Source organism: Erpetoichthys calabaricus, chromosome 9, assembly GCF_900747795.2.
Source record: "Erpetoichthys calabaricus chromosome 9, fErpCal1.3, whole genome shotgun sequence".
Taxonomy (NCBI): Eukaryota; Metazoa; Chordata; class Cladistia; order Polypteriformes; family Polypteridae; genus Erpetoichthys; species Erpetoichthys calabaricus.
The window spans coordinates 71,325,225-71,342,656 of NC_041402.2; the positions used below are offsets into that span (position 1 = coordinate 71,325,225).

The 17,432-nt window shown below is 40.2% G+C and overlaps 1 protein-coding gene across 1 annotated transcript in view; it reads right to left on the reverse strand.

Annotated features, from left to right (window-relative positions):
- The window catches only part of e2f4 (E2F transcription factor 4), an 81,530-nt gene that overhangs the window by 10,938 nt on the left and 53,160 nt on the right, over positions 1–17,432 (reverse strand). The window lies entirely within an intron of this gene.

The window sequence follows — 17,432 nt, forward strand, 5'->3', positions numbered from 1 at the left end:
AATTGATTTGTTTCTTCAATAAACGACAGCCAAACATAAATGACATGTGAAACGAGCCAACGGATGACCAGCTAAACTGGGATTTCAAACTCCAACCAATTTCACTCCAAATAGTCTCTTAATGAGAAGCTGATTCTTGCTGTTAATTAACCCCGTTATTTAATTCAGTGGCTTGTCGCTGCTCTCATTCTGCCACAGCAGACATTTCCAAATCTAGTGATTTTTCTGTTTTTTCTAAGAACATTTTCATAATGTGTTGGTGACCTGAGAGATCAGCCTTACTGAGACCTTCACCTTTATTTATTTTCAGATATTGTGTGATGAGCACAGGTGAGCTGGTCATATGGTGGCTTGTTTGATGTCTCACTATTGTTTGGCTACTAATTAAGGAAAAAGAGACAATTAAGGGGCCTGAGTCAAGTTAATTAGCAGTAAAAACGGCTCACTAATGAAGAAGATGGTTAGAATGAAAACATGCAGCCACTGCGGCCCTCAAGGACCGGAGTTCGACACCTGTGAACTAGTCCATGACTAGGTTAAATTGTGTTAAAGTTAAGAACTTAGGTGTGATTATGGACTCTGATTTAAACTTTAAATCACACATTAACTATATTACTAGGACTGCCTTATTCACTTAAATATTGCAAAAGTTAGAACTCTTAAAATATTGGAAGACACTGAAAAATTAACTCGCATTTTTGTTTTTAGTCGAATAGATTACTGTAATGCTTTCCTAACAGGACTACCTAAGAAAGACATCAACCAGTTGCCAACGGTTCCAAACGCAGCAGCTAGAATCTTAACCAGGAAAAGATAATCTGAGCACACCTCACCAATTTTAGCATCATTATTATAGTTACCTGTGTCCTTTAGAATAGATTTTTAAAATACTGCTAATTATATAAAAAGCTCTAAATAATCTTGCGCCCTCATATATTTTGGAATGCCTGTCCCCTTACATCCCCAGTCATAACTTAAGACTGTAACACTGGTTTGCTTATTATTCTGAGAGGCAAGCATACAAAAATTGGTGAGGTGGCCTTTTGTTGTTATGCACCAAAAATCTGGAATACTTCACCAATATACATAATCAAGGCTAATATTATTGACCTATTTAAAAAACTATTAAAAACCCACTTTTTCAATTTGGACTTTTCTTAATTCACTTCTGCTCTACTCCTAGTACAGTAGATTACATATGCATTGCAATATCATCAAGGATGTGCTATCACTATTAATCCCTACTTTTCTCTTTTTTCTTTTCTAGTTTCTCTGTGGTGGTGTTTTATGCCACAGACGCTGCGGCTTTGTGCTCCCCGAATAGGTGCTCTTTTCTGCTATTATTGATCTTAATATTGACTTTCATCGTTTTACACACGGAAGCAACCATCCACTACAGTCGTCAAAAGCTTCTACAGATCGGCTCTAATAGCAAAGATAATTATTATAACACAGAAGCAATACCACAGGAGATTCTCAGATCACCGGGACTTACATTGACTCATACACTTGGAAGACGACGACACAGGGAGAGGAAGCAAAAAAGAGGCAAGCGAGCAGGATTACTAGCTAGGCTAAAGGCTGCTCCGCATTAAACCCCTCTTCCTAGCGTTCTTCTTGCGAATACTAGATCACTCGCAAATAAAATAAGCGAGCTCAGACTGATATTTCCACACGTAAAACTACAAGGGACTGTTGTCTTTTGATTTTTTCAGAGACGTGGCTGGAACCCACCATACTGGACAGCAGATGAACTTGCAGGTTGCACGCTCCATCGAGCCGCTCGAACCGCCCGATTCCGGTAAGAAAACAGGTGGAGGACTGTGTGTCTATACTAATAATGCTTGGTGCACTAATATAACTAGAATCAACAAGTTTTGTTGTCCGGACATGGAATATTTGATGCTAAGATGCCGACCGTTTTACCTACCAAGAGAACATACCGTCGTTATTGTTACGGCAGTATACATACCTCCTCAGGCTAATGTTAAGTCAGCGCTTGAAAAATTGTTTGACGGTATCAGTCAAACTCGCACCCTGATGCAGTTTTTATCATTGCTGGGGGATTTTAATCAAGCAAATCTTAAGGATGTATTCCCCAGATTTTATCAGCATGTACAGTAAAACCAGAGGGGAAAACACCTTAGACCACGTCTATACAAACATAAGAGACGCCTATAAGGTCATTCCATGCCCCCACCTTGGCAAATCTGATCATCTCTGTTTGTTTCTTGTTCCAGCACACAAAGCCCTTATCAACAGTCCTAATCCAATTAGCAAGACTGTTAAAGTTTGGCCTGAAGCTGCCATTTGCCAATTCCAGGACTGCTTTGAACAAACAGACTGGAATATATTTTTTCATCAGACAGACTTAGAGACATACTTCATCTGTGCTGACATATATTAATTACTGTGTGGACAATGTCACTGTCAACAAAAGGATTAAGGTCTACCTAAATGAGAAATCATGGATGAATAGTGAAGTCAAACAGCTGCTCAGGGAAAGGTACAAAGCCTTTAAATTAGGAGACACCTCAGCCTATAAAGCTGCCAGAGCTAACCTCAAGAAGGGCATCAAGTATCCTAAACTAATGTACAAACAGCGGATTGAGGAGGACTTTGACAGTAACTCAGACTCACAGCGGATGTGGCAAGGCATCCAATTAATCACGGATTACAAAAAGAAAAATGACATACAATACACACTGGCCAATAACAATGCCAGCCTAGCAGAGGAACTTAACAGTTTCTTTGCACGGTTTGACAAGGACAATAACCAGAGTCAGCTTTGAGCTGACCGGAGACTCACAGTCTTTGGTCATACACATACATGATGTGCAGCGGGCACTCAAAAACATCAATACAAGGAAGACAGCAGGTCCTGATAATGTGCAAGGACATGTGCTCCACAGGCCTGCGCTGATCAATTAGCGGAGGTATTTACACACATATTCAAACTCTCTCTCTCCTCAGGTGTAGTCCCCTTGTGCCTGAAATCCACAACCATTGTACCTGTTCCCAAAAAGCCGAGGATAACCTGACAATGACTATCGACCAGTTGCTCTCACCCCTGTCATCGCAAAGTGCTATGAACAACTGGTAATCACCCACATCAAAGCCTCCATCCCAGCTGATCTACCAACACCAGTTTGCCTATCAGTCAAACAGATCAACTGAAGACACCATCTGTGTGGCTCTACATGCTACCCTCTCACATCTGGAAAAGCCCAACACCTATGTTAGGATGCTCTTCATTGACTACAGCTCTGCATTTAATACCATCATACCTAACCAGCTGATCCAAAAACTTTATGCACTAGGACTTGCTCCATCCATATGCAACTGGTTACTGGATTTTCTCACCAACCGCCCCCAGTCTGTCAGGATGGGCAAACACATATCTTCCACCCTTACCCTGAGCACTGGTGTGCCGCAAGGATGTGTACGAAGTCCCCTTCTCTATGCACTCTTCACCCATGACTGTCAACCCATCAACCGATCAAACATTATTGTTAAACTTGCGGATGATACGACTGTCATCGGGCTTGTAACAGACAACAATGAAGCTGCACATAGGGAAGAGGTTCAGAATCTGACAGCATGGTGCAACACCAACAACCTGGTCTTACATACCAAAAAGACCAAAGAGTTATTCTGGACTTTAGCACTACTAAAAAGACCAATCACAGTCCAATAACTATCAATGCAGATGCTGTGGAGAGAGTTTCCAGCTTTAGGTTTCTAGGAGTCACCATCTCAGAGGACCTGTCCTGGTCTGACAACAACTTGGCTGTAATAGGCAAAGCACAACAACGCCTCTGTTTTCTCAGGAAGCGAAGGAGAGCTGACCTACCCCAGAAGCTGCTGGTTAATTTCTATTGATGCACTATAGAGAGCATCTTAACTAACTGCAGGATGGCCTGGTACAACAGCCGCATCAAGGCTGCTAAAGAAGCCCTGCAGCGGGTAGTAAAAACAGCAGAGGCCATTACTGGAACTGAACTGCCATCACTCGAACTCTCGTATAAGACTCGCTGTGTGAGAAGGGCCAAAAACATTCTCGAGGACAAAACTCACCCTGGAAATTCTTTGTTTGAGCTCCTCCCGTCAGGAAGACACTTTAGGTTGATCCGTGTACCAAGGTTATTATAGTTAACGAAAACTAAAATCAAAACTGAAACTATTATTAAAAAAACATTTTCGTAAACTGAAATAAAATAATTAACAAAACCGAAATGAAAAACTAAAACTAAACGAAACTATTAAAGTACCTGGAAAGACTAACTGAAATAAAATAATAATTTACTAAAATATTTTTAGTTTTCGTTTCTGAATGAATATTCTTGCCATTAGTCCTTAACCCTTGTAAGTTTTAACTCTTAAACAGAAAGTCATCCACCACAAGCCGCCCGCACATTTTCATCCAGTGAACGGCGGCTGGTGACGGAGGGCGGCCGTTCACACAGCATTTGTGGTGACAGAGCAAGCTGAGTGCAAGTGCGTAAAGCGTGAGAAATAGAAACCGATTTGCGTGCCGCCTTTCTTTGCACTTGTTGTATATCAAGATGTAATTCAAACAGCTGAAATCAGAATGTGCTTGTCAACAAAACATTTACCATATGAACAGAAAAATCATGAGTGAGTAACGTTTCAGTTTATTTCTCAGGTGTTTGCTTTTTGTTGACAGCAATTCACCTGCCACTTCGCACTGGAGAAATCATTTTTGCTTTCTCATATACGAAGTATAGAGAAAGTATAGTAATCATGAAAAAATTCCACCAAGTTATTTTGATGAATCTTGATGTTATAGACTAACCAATGTCCAACAATATTGTTCTTTGGAATTGTGTGTGTGCGCGCGCGCGTGTGTGTGTGTGTGTGTGTGTGTATAAACACGATAACTCAAAAACTCAACTAGATAGATGGATGAAATTCGGCATGTGGTTGTTACGCCACAATTATAGATCTGTATTAACTTTTGGGCCAAATCCATCACCCAGAAGTGGTAATTTACCTGAACACATACTCGATTTTTTTTTTAAATTTATACAGCTGCAGAGTCCGATTTGTTCAATTTTACTTTTATAATAATTGTTCAATATATTATTAATTTGATTTGTTGTTGATGGTTCCTTAATGTACATAATATAAAAATATAATCATTGTCTTGCAGTTTACTCCTCAAATGTCCATCCCCATATCTGAGTATAGAAGAAAATCGAGGGGAGAGCACTCCCGGTTTTTGAAAATAAAACGGCACTGAACGAGAGACTGACTAGGTCATCATACAAGATCAGCATATTGTTGCTGACCAGTCACTTTTGCTTTAAAAACATTGTTTAACAACAAAGCGATACAAACAAAGGTAGACAGTTTGACAAGTGATGAAAAACTAAACATACTAATGGGTTTTTGTATTTATTCCATATTTATTAATTTATCTTTTTCAGTTCATATTCACAACTCAAAATACCTGATATTGTGAAAGTACAGTAATCCCTCGCTATATCGCGCTTCGCCTTTCGCGGCTTCACTCCACCGCGGATTTTATATGTAAGCATATTTAAATATATATTGCGGATTTTTTGCTGGTTCGCGGATTTCTGCGGACAATGGGTCTTTTAATTTCTGGTACATGCTTCCTCAGTTGGTTTGCCCAGTTGATTTCATACAAGGGACGCTATTGGCAGATGGCTGAGAAGCTACCCGGCTTACTTTTCTCTCTCTCTTGCGCTGACTTTCTCTGATCCTGACGTAGGGGGATTGAGCAGGGGGGCTGTTCGCACACCTAGACGATAAGGACGCTCATCTAAAAATGCTGAAAGATTATCTTCACGTTGCTATCTTTTGTGCAGCTGCTTCCTGAAACGACATGCTGCACAGTGCTTCGCATATTTAAAAGCTCGAAGGGCACGTATTGATTTTTGATTGAAAAACAAACTCTGTCTCTCTCTCTCTCTTTCTGCTCCTGACGGAGCTGCCGCCTTCAACAGCTTTGTGCCGCGGTGCTTCGCATACTTAAAAGCAAACAGCCCTATTGATTTGTTTGCTTTCCTCTGTCTTTCTGACAGACTCTGCTCCTGACACGCACTCCTTCGAAGAGGAAAATATGTTTGCATTCTTTTAATTGTGAGACGGAACTGTCATCTCTGTCTTGTCATGGAGCACAGTTTAAACTTTTGAAAAAGAGACAAATGTTTGTTTGCAGTGTTTGAATAACGTTCCTGTCTCTCTACAACCTCCTGTGTTTCTGCGCAAATCTGTGACCCAAGCATGACAATATAAAAATAACCATATAAACATATGGTTTCTACTTCGCGGATTTTCTTATTTCGCGGGTGGCTCTGGAACGCAACCCCCACGATGGAGGAGGGATTACTGTAATCCATTAGCAGAATTATATTTTAAAATATTTGTCTCCCTTTTTTCAATGTCTTTCTCTCTCTATCAAAATAGATAGTTGAAATATCATATTCTTTTTGTTCTTAACATCAGCCTTATCAAACATATTGCATACCAGGGATTTTTCCTGCCTTGCATCCAAACCTGCTGAGGTAGATTCCAGATTTCCTGCAATCCTACTTTGGATAAACAGGTTTAGATAATGTATTTGTTGTTCTTAATCTCAGACTCTCTGAGATCTCTGTTGTTTTATGCCTGTCCGTACTCCTATTACCTGCTCTTGCTCTGCTCATTATGGACTTACTGTCCTTTATGGTGGTCTATTCAAGTCTCACTGCCCCTAACCTTGTTGTTCTATGTTTCCCTGAATACAGCTAGGTGGGGTCTGCACACTCATTCAAGTCTAAGAGCCGTGTTCTTCCTAAGCCCCTGTGATTTTCATGAGAAAATATTTTTAAAATGATAAAATTGTTCATATTCAGTGTCTAGTTTTGATTATGCTTGTTTTTATCAGACAAAAACAAAACCAGATAGTAAACCAGGCAGTGTAGTAAGCTTCCACTAACATTAAACTCATATCCAAATCTGTTAAGTGTACAGTTCTGTCTGATTGTGACACAAAACTAACTCCGTAGATGCTCCATGCCATAAATACTAAAACTAAAACTGAAGCTAATATATATAAAATAAAATAGAAATGTCTTTGTGAAATAAAAACTAAACTAAAACTAAAAATACACAATGAAGGAAAACTAAAACTAAACTGAATTTCCAAGTAAGGTCAGAAAAAATATAGAAATAAAAACTAATATAAAAAGACAAAACTATAATAACCTTGCCCTGTACACACAAAGACTAAAAAAAGAGCTTTTTCCCATCTGCCATAAACTTTCTGAACTTTGAATCTCCTCAGTCTGAGATCATTTTTAAATGAACATGTGCAATAAGCTATATTGGTAATGTGCAATATACTAATGTAATACAATATATAATATGTAATGTACTATTCATTGACAGGTGCAATAACAATTTATGCTGCTGTACTTTGAGCAATAATAATTTGCTGTGGTTATTTGATCACTTAACATGGTATACAACATATTTGGAATTATTTGACTTTTCTTTAAATGCACCTTGGGGCTGTCACAAAAAGTAATTTCATTGTGTTACACAATGACAATAAAGTGCTTGAACTTGAACACTACCTGATCACAGTACTATGCAGCCTCTTGTGATGATGGAATGAAAGTTGATACTCTAACTGTATGTGAGACTCACTGCATCAAATGGTCTAAAATGAAGACTAAAAAATAATAAGACTAAGTTTAGCACCTTTATGTTAGGTAGAATGACCAGTGCAGTCTGGGAGATCTTTTGGACTGGCCTGGAACCCCTGCAGCTTTTTTTTTTCCTCCAGCATCTTGCCCCTGGAGATTTCTTTTTTCTGTCCTTCCTGGCCATCGGACGTTAGGATTGGATTTATCTTACTAGACTCAAAAAAAACCCAAAAACTTATCTTCCAATTAGGATTCTACTACTTGTATATCTGTATTATGTAAATGCATATTGATTCTTTATAAATTATTCTTTATATATTATTTATTTAGCTATATATAACTATTTCTAACTTTGTTTTTTTTTTCTTTGTAACTCTTCTTTCAAATTGTGTAGAGCAGTTAGAGCTACATCCCTTGTTTGAAAATGTGCTATAGAAATAAAAATGTTGTTGTTGTAAAGGCAGGGTATGTCTGCATGAGAGTTGACCACCAATGAATGCTCATTCAGAAGTTCAATGCAAATAATGCAGCAACAAGGAATAAGGAATGTGCTTTTTTGCACTTCACAAGTGTTAGTCTAGTGTTTGTCTAACTAAAGTTGTGTAATGTGACATTGGCTAAGTGGAAGTGTAACATAACAAATATACCTCTTAGAAACTCATACATCCCTAAAAATATATATATTATTACTTCTGTGGAATAATTTTTGGTATTCAATTCATAAACAAAGACTTATAATTTCAAGATAAAAATAAATCTATTTTTAATTTTAAAAAGGTTTTCAAATTATGAATTGATACTTGAGAGCTTGCAAAAGCAACCCATCTCAGTAAAAACTAAGAGCAATTAACAGCACGAAGTGACGTCAAATAGAGTCATCGAAGGTTATAATACTGTTGATCTCACTGTAAATTTAACAAAAGTGTATATTGCTAGGCTAAAGTAATACTTGATCCTTTTAAATTTTATAACCATAGTCTAAACTATTAATGTTACGAAGAATTAGTAGGAATACACTTTTTAACTAACCTTCACTGGATACTCCAGTTTGTTTTCTCCCATATGTCAAAAAGATGCACGTTTAGGTGATCATAAACTATGAAAACACCCTGAATGAGTAAGTGTGGGTGTGTGCAGGAGTGCACTATGCAATAGGCTAGCATGTCATTCAGTGGGGGATTCTAGTTTGAAGTCAATAGTACCAACGTAGGCTCTGCTTTCCCCAAATTGTTTTGAATTTAGCAGTTGTGAAATTGAACAATTTAAACAGTTTTAATTTTAACTGCATCACTAATCCCGATATAAATTAATTATAAAAGAATACAAGAGAAATGTGCTACTTGAGTATGTTTGAAAGTCAAATAACTGCTGATGCAATAATTTGGGGAAGATGTCATTTTACATTCATAAAGTGGTTAACATGATGAGACTGAACGAAAAGATCCTGATTTAAGCTGATGCAAAGATCACAAACAATTCATATCTAAAATACATTTAAGCTGGAAGACCTTGTTACTCATTATGGTGAGTAACTTCTGGGTTTCTAGGCATCTGTTTTGGGAGAAGTGTTCAAGTTTAGCGATTGTACTTGTGCTTTTTATATCGTTATAAAGTTGATTTTACTGCTTTGTGTTTTAAATCCAACAATCCACCCATGTCTGTTTGGTTTAACAAGTGCCACCCCACGCTTTGTGGCTCTCAATTGTGCTCACTGCTGCTCCCTACTTAAGGAGGCTTAGGGTGCTGTTGAGCAAGCATCAGCCCTCCTTTTGTAAAACTGCCTCTCTGCTTAGCCAAGTTACTTTTCTTTTGTTTTCCTATCAATGTCTTCAACATGTGTCAACAACACATTCCCGTTATTAAACACAAGACCTTTCTCTCTCCCCTTTAGCAGGAGAGGGAGTAACCCAAACAACCTTTGTCCTCTGCCTCAAGTCACCACTTCCGGGTACTCTTCTCCTTTGGCTTGTGGAACTGCCAGTCTGCGGTCAACAAAGCAGACATTATTCTCAAAGGGGTCTCCAAGTGGTTACTCTGACAGGGACAAGGATTCCACCGGAAAACACTGTAAAACCGACAGTACTTTCCTCTGCTTTCAATTTCTCCACCTCTTGCAGCTACAATGACAGAGGCAGGGGGGACAGATATTCTTACTTCTAACAGCTGGAAATTCACCCCTCTGGGTAATGTAAGCAATTTCACTACTTTTGAATATCATGCTATTATTGTCTCCTTTCCAATTAACATGACCATTGCTGTTGTTTATCATCCTCCAGGTTTGCTTAGGATCTTCCTTGATGAGGTGGATAAACTGCTCTCTCCCAGATGACGGCAGCCCACTTCTAATTCTTGGAGACCTGAACAGCCCTCCTGCTGCAGACTTTCTCACTCTTCTTTCTTACTTCAGCATCATACAGCTCCACACCCCCACCAACTCACAAGGTTGCCAATCTGTTTGACCTTGTCCTCTCCTGCACTCCCACAAATGCACCTGTTACTCCTCTACACGTCTGACCACTTCTTCATTCAGTTCTCTGTGACGATGCGGGTTCTGCTTCACGCTCCCATGCAGCTTCAGGGAGCTCTGAACCCGACACCGTCGGTAATGTTACAGATGAGCTCGGCAGTAAGGCACAACAAATGGAGCAAGGGGATGGTGTAAAAGTGCAAAGTGCTTTTATTATAAAGAACAAAGTGTCCATCCAAATAAATAAATAGTGTAGTGTATCACAGTCCTTCAATAAATAAATAATCCCATAAAAATAAGTGCTGAGTGGAGGTTAAAACACAATAGAAAAACTCTTTAAAAAAACCAACGACCGGAAGCAGTCCTTTAAAACAACACAAAGCCCGGTGTCTTCATTTACCTGGCAGCTCCCCTGCTTCTCCCATCTGGGCCCCACAACACGAGAGTCACCCTACCAGCAGCTGACCATCTCTCTCCGCTCATCTGGTCTGGAGGCTTCCCGATCCCTGGCTTCAATTCTGCACTCTCCAGACTGAGACTTAGGTTCCCCAAAGGCCAGGACGCTCACACTGGGGAAACCATCACCCAAGCCTTCCGACTCCCGCTGCCTTCTCGGCCTTATGCGGCCAGCCGTCTATCACCGGTCACTCCAGCTCCTTGTTCACTCAGCTGGAGTGACCGCTTCCTTCTGCCCCACCGAGTGTCGGCCCAACACCCTTGCTAGAGCTCACTGTCCAGCTGCCTAGCTGCCTGCCTGCCTGCGAGCGCTCGCTCACACCGGCTTCCTCTCCTCCTCGCTGCTTCCCACAACCTCTGTTTCTTTCTCCTTTTTTTCCCCCCTCACGCTTCTATTTAAGAAGAGGACGTGGCAGCTGTGGCAATCAGCAGCCCCCGGGAACAATTACGGATGCGGATGGTTTCTCCCCTGTGCACTTAGGTGAGAAACGCCCCCATCACAAATTCCCCAGGAATCTCTTCAGCCACACAACCATGCCCCCTCACTAAGCTGCGAGTGCAGCAATTAATTATTTTAAAAGCATCCTCTTGACATGAACTGTGGACCTGCTATACCAAATTCTCTCTGCTGCTTCATTCTTCTCCTCCCAGCACTGTAATCTTCTGCCAACAGCCCCATTCCCCTCTCTCTAACCCATTTCTCTTCCATGATCTCCTCTGCTCTCCCTCTTCCTGACCACTTCTCTCTTGACACCAACACCACCATAAACATCCTATGCTTGACTCTGCACGTGGGAGAGCCTCCTGTCCCTGGCTTTCACAAGCACTCTGTAATCAAAAAACTGACCTCAGGACAGCTGAAAGGAAATGAAGGAAGTCAAAGGTTCAGATAGACCTGGTTAAGTATCAATCCCTTCTTGCATCTTTTTCTTAAGGCACCATCAACGCTAAGATAAAGTTCTACCAGACTAGAATTAAACACCAACCCTGACACATGCTCACTATCCTCCACATTCACTTCCCTTCTTAATCGTCCTCCAATCACCCCAAACCTGCATGTCCGCTGATGAATTCGCCACCATTGTTCAGGATAGGGTGGCCGCCATCAGCAGTCAGTTCTCACCCTCGCTGCTACCCATTATGCCTCCTTCCAAACATTACCAAACGTTCTCCACATTCTCTCCACTGTGTCTTGGACATTTCCAACTTTGTCCTTAATCAACCCACTACCTGTCCACTTGACCCTCTGCCCTTAGATCTCCTTCAGGCCATCTCCAACTCACGTTTTCCTGCAATTACACACTCCTGACCATCTTCAAAAATGCTCTGATAACCACACTTCCCAAAAAAAAAAAAAAAAAACCCACAAAATTGTACGACTTTCTAGAGCTATCAACATGTCATCAATCCTGCCTTTGACACAGTTAACCACAACATCCTTCTTGCCACACACTCTGACACTGGCATCACTGAATATCTTCCCAGACATCCTACATCTCAGGAAGATCCTGGTCCTAGTGAGAAGAGCTGTCAAAGGCACACCAGATATGCACAGGTGTATCCCAAGGATCAGTGCTGGGTCCCTCTAATTTTCTCTTTGTACATCACCTTACTGGGCTACATCATATAACTGTTCTCTTATAATGCTGATGAAACACAACTGTACCTGTTGTTCTCTCTGGAGGACACTACGTGATCAGCTAGAGTCTGTGCATGTCTTACTGATATTTCCACCTGGATGAAGGACCACCATCTACAGCTCAACGTGGCAAAACCTGAGCTTCTTGTGATCCCTGCCAACCAGTCTGTTCAACTCCACATCTCTGTACAGCTTGGCTCACTCCTGCTAATACTTGCCAAGTTGGTATGTAACCTTGAGGTGGAGATTGATGAACAGCTATCTTTTTTGACCACATTTCTACTGTCTCTCGTTCATCCAGGTTCACGCTGTACAATATTCGCAAATTAGTCCTTATCTGACAGAGTATGCAGCACAATTTCTGATCCAGGCTCTGATCTTGTTGTGTCTGGACTACTGCAACTCACTTCTGGCATGACTACCCGCATGTGCTATCAAGCTGCTGCATATGATCCAGAATGCAGCAACCTAGCTTCTGTTTAGCAAGACGAGACAGGCACATATCACTCCTCTCTTCAGGACAGTAAGCTTGCTCCCTGTATCTGCACACATTAAGTTCACATCCCTGATGCTTGCCTACAGAGTAGTCAGTGGGTCAGCACCCATGTGTATGGGGACACTGGTGAGGTGCTATGCTCCTTCTCGCCAACTCAGGTCTGCCAGTGAACAGCATCTGGTGACGCCACCTCTGTGTGCTATCAAGTCTCAATTCAGACTCTTCTCCTGCATAGTTCCCAGTTGGTGAAGCTTCCTAGCTTCCTGCCTCCATCTGTACTACTGACTCCCTCAAAGTATTTAAGAACCATCTGAAGACCCATCTTTTTTGTAAATACCTATGTAATTGATTGAATAGAAGAAAAAAATAAACCAAACTTTGTTCTGTGATCTTTTATATTGTTGGTTAATATGTTATTTAAATTTAATTGCTTTATCGATTATAATCTAGGATTATAAATTATTAGTAATTACTTCTTTTCACTTGTGGCAATCAACATTTGTCACCTCTACTATTACACTTGCTAAAGAAACAGGCCCTAGCCTAATGTTAATTGATTATTTTTTAAGTCGCTTTGGAAAAAAAATATCTGCTAAACAAACAAAAGTTAATGTTATTAAGTGTATCACAAAACTGAGAAAGTGTCCAATGTTCAGAAAGATCTTGAAGTTCAAATAAATTGTAGCTAACAACTAAATGCACACAAATCTAATACTATTTACCTTTCCTCTATAAACTGCCACTAAGCCAGGCTCAAAATATACACATTTAATGAGACTTAAGAAATGCAGCTGCAAAATAACAGTAAAGAGCTACATTTGCGTGCATACACCCCCCCCCCCCCCCCCCCCCCCCCCCAACCCTTCCTGCCATTACTTTAAATACGATAAACCAACTCTCCCTAAGGGGAAATTTCAGTAACCGTTTTCCCCTCCTAACGCTCTGACAACCATCTGTTTCTTTTATCAGTACTCCTCTACACTTAGAAAAGTTTTGAAAAAAATCATAGGACACAAGAAAATACAGATAATAAAATGTCAATGAAAGCATCGCCATTTATATTGTAATACTTCATATGATTCCTGAAACACAGCATCTGACAATTTTAAAAAAAATCCATTTTCCATTTGTTGAAGCTCACCACTATAACAGTCCTATACCTTGAATAATTATCACTTTTATAATTCAATGACTATACATTACAGTTTTGTATAAAACAATGCTACTTTTGTTGTTGTTGTCACATATGCAGTTTATTCCGTTTTGGTCTGTGGTTGTTTTCCTCCACAAAAATCAGTCAGGCATTCAAATGTTATAGACCATGAAACAAGGATTCTTTTAAAAACCAAAAAGCCTGGCAAGTCCAGTATTAATCATAACAAATTTTCCATTGCTTTCTGTTTAGAGTTCATTGGTTTACTTACCAAAAAACAGCAAAACAAGACCCCCTTTCCAGAAGCAAAGCTAGACTATATTCATTGTCTGACTGCTAATGTGGCTCTTTCATTTAACTTAAGTTCCTAAAAAACACAAAGTGACCCAGCTAAAGAAAATCCCTGGGAAATATCCTTCATTCATTAATTTAATGATACAGCTCATACAATGGAGGAAGGCTGGAGGCTATCCTGCTTGCACCCAGCATGTCTGAGATGTGCAGTGCACCTGGAGACACCTTTGTTCAAATAGAAAGAAAGTACAAGCTCCACATAGGCAGTGCCTGGGCTGGGACTTCAAATCAGTCTTATGTAGATATGAGGCAGTAGGGCTAAACACTGCAACACTCTTCATCCTACCCTTCACTTGACATAGGGTTGGGGGTGAGGAGTTTGAATAAATAAAAGGGATATTATTCTACTACATTTTGAACATGTGTAAATATCCTTGGCAGTAAAAGGGGACATCTTACATATTTGCCTCACTTATATAACTCAGTTCTAATATGGACAGGGAAATGTGCATACAAATTACAATCTTTTATACCGTTGGTAAATAAAAATGTAATATTTCAAAATCTTGTTAGCCTCCTAAAATTGTGACACTGGGATGTTAAGGATCAAGTCTTAATAGGTAATAATGGCTTATTAGCCTTGACACTGGCATTTTAAGGATTTAGCTACTCATAGAGGTAACCATGGTGAACCGGTTAAAGAGAAACGTTTAGAAAAATGAGCAATTCATAAATGACTCTCATTAATGACCACTACAGTTATATCAGGGAGACTAGGATAAAAACTTGGAGCCAAGCTTAAAAGTGGGCTTTGTAAATAAGCACCCAGTACCTGCAAGACCCAAGTAGCTCATTTGGGCTCAACCTAAAAATGCTGTGTTGAGTTATCATGTAGGCTTACAACATGCAAGGAAGAAGAGTAAGAATTATACACAGGGTGACATAGATAGCAGACAGAAGCAGAATGGATTCAAACATACACTAACCCTTGCTATAGAAACTGGCTTTTGAAATGTGTAAAGTAGTTTCATTGACAGGAAAAAGAAAATATGCAGAAGGTGAAAAATACAGGCTAGGCACAGCTGGACTCACATTTATGCACACAACTGCCTCTGGAACTAAACCACCCAATTAAGGGTTGTCTTCCCACAGCCCTCCAGCTACATGCTATACAGCCAGGAGTTTGTGACTTTCTCATTCAGTTAGCCTTCTATACAAGTTGCAACACTGATTGTTTGCATGTACATGACAAATAACTAGATGAATGGCAAATCTGTTGAACAGACCTGAAAGATACAAATGGGTAAGGAAGGAAAGGTAATGCCTGGGGTGATGGGGTTGGGTAAATCACTGGAACCTTCTTTTAGGAATAAGTTCAACTCTGTTTTCCAGAAGACAGATTCACCTGTATCTTGAGGGAATGGAATCTGAACCGAGTCTGCCTAAGTAGTTAAGGCAGTTGCAAAGTCCCATGGGCATATGGTAATTGGTGCCTGTCAATAGGGCAACCTTAAGGCCTATTGATGGACACTAGAAAGGTCCTTCAGTGCAATCAATGTTAGTGTAGGAGAGTCTACATTTGACTTGGGAGGTACCAGCGGATAGAAAAGACAGCAGAATGATGTTCAAACAGCTGCAAATAAGTTTTTTGAGCCACACAGAGGCTTAGGGAGGGTATGGGATTATGACTAATGTATTTTTAGAAACTAAGGAAGGGAAGGGCTGATCTCAGGTGGGGATATTTTTCGAGAGGTGAAAAGAGCATATTAAGAATCTGTTAAGAATTTATATTAAGAATTAATATATATTAATAGAGAATTAATATAAGAATTGGTGCATATGCTCTTGCCTGAAGAGAGAGGCATCGCCAGTTGCATCAAATGCAATAATTATAAAATTGTAGTGGGAAACCCTAGGGAGTGCATAAGATGAGACTGGAAATGCTAAAAGCACTGGATATTGCTTACAGAGGCAGGTTAAATGCCATGAGACTGGCAAACTGGGGTGGTGGTCCCCATCTATAAACAGGGAGCAAGAGGTTATGTTCCAGTTAGCAAGGAATAGAATGCCTGCCTAGGAATGTTTATGCTATGGTACTAGAATAGAGATTCCATGACTTCATCCAAGAATCTAAACTTGGACTTAGGAGAAGCAATGTGAAGATATTCTGTCCCGGCTGTGAGTCAGTGGACCAACTTTTTGCTCTGCTACATATCTGCGGTGTCATGGAAAACATCTTATCTATAGGTTTCTTTGGGCAGAAAACCTTATGATTAGGGAAACTTATCTGTGGAAGATTTGAAAGAGTATGGGGTTTTGGTGTTGGGTGCTGCATGCTGTATGGTTTATTTATTTTTAGGGAAAAAGCCAAGAATTGTGTACAGTAGAATCATAATTAGCCAAAGTAACATTGACCAATGCTGCCCTTGGATAAAACAGATGGCCACTCTAGTGGCAACCCTGCACAGAAAAGGTGGGAGCCAACACAGAGAAATATTAATCAACGTCATCAGGGAAACACAACGCTCTCAGACATGGGCTCTGCACAGCTGAAGATTAGTGGATTCCATTTACCTCATGTTGCAAAGTGCTCGCCTCTGAGCCAGAGAACGTGGGTTTCACCACAACACAAATATTCGAACCAAGATGCTTCATGAGGTGATTCCACAGTGATTCAATTGATGAGAAGGAAAGGATTTGGCACAGGTGTAGTGTAGTGGCCACATCGCACAGAGAAGGTGGGAGCGGACAAAGAGAGATCGTCCGATGTCACCAAGGAAACACAGTGGTCAGAGACAGGCTCTGTGTGTCTGATGGATGGAGTTCTCTATTTAGCTCGTGCTGCAAAGTTTTTACCTTTGAGGCAGAGAAAGCGGGTTCACACTGGCAATTTACCCTTACACTTTGATATTTATAAACATAAAAATCCTAATTGAGCATGTGTACATGGTCAATGCTGTCAATGTATGGACAATAGCTAAAGGGTGCAGAAGGGGAAGGGTGAGTAAATCATCCACACATTCCCACAGATTAAAAGTATAATACTTGCATGCTAGCTAGAGTAGTCACAGCAAAGCTTTTATGAATTACTAGTCATTTAGCCCGTTAAAATAACGGGCGCTAGAACAGTAGTGCATAAACATTAGTAGGAACAGTCTATATTAAATGGCAAGGGACTTTGACCTAATTCTTTTTGTTGGTCGTATTTTTCTTTCTTTTGTTGATGTTTACTTGCTGAGCTGACCATT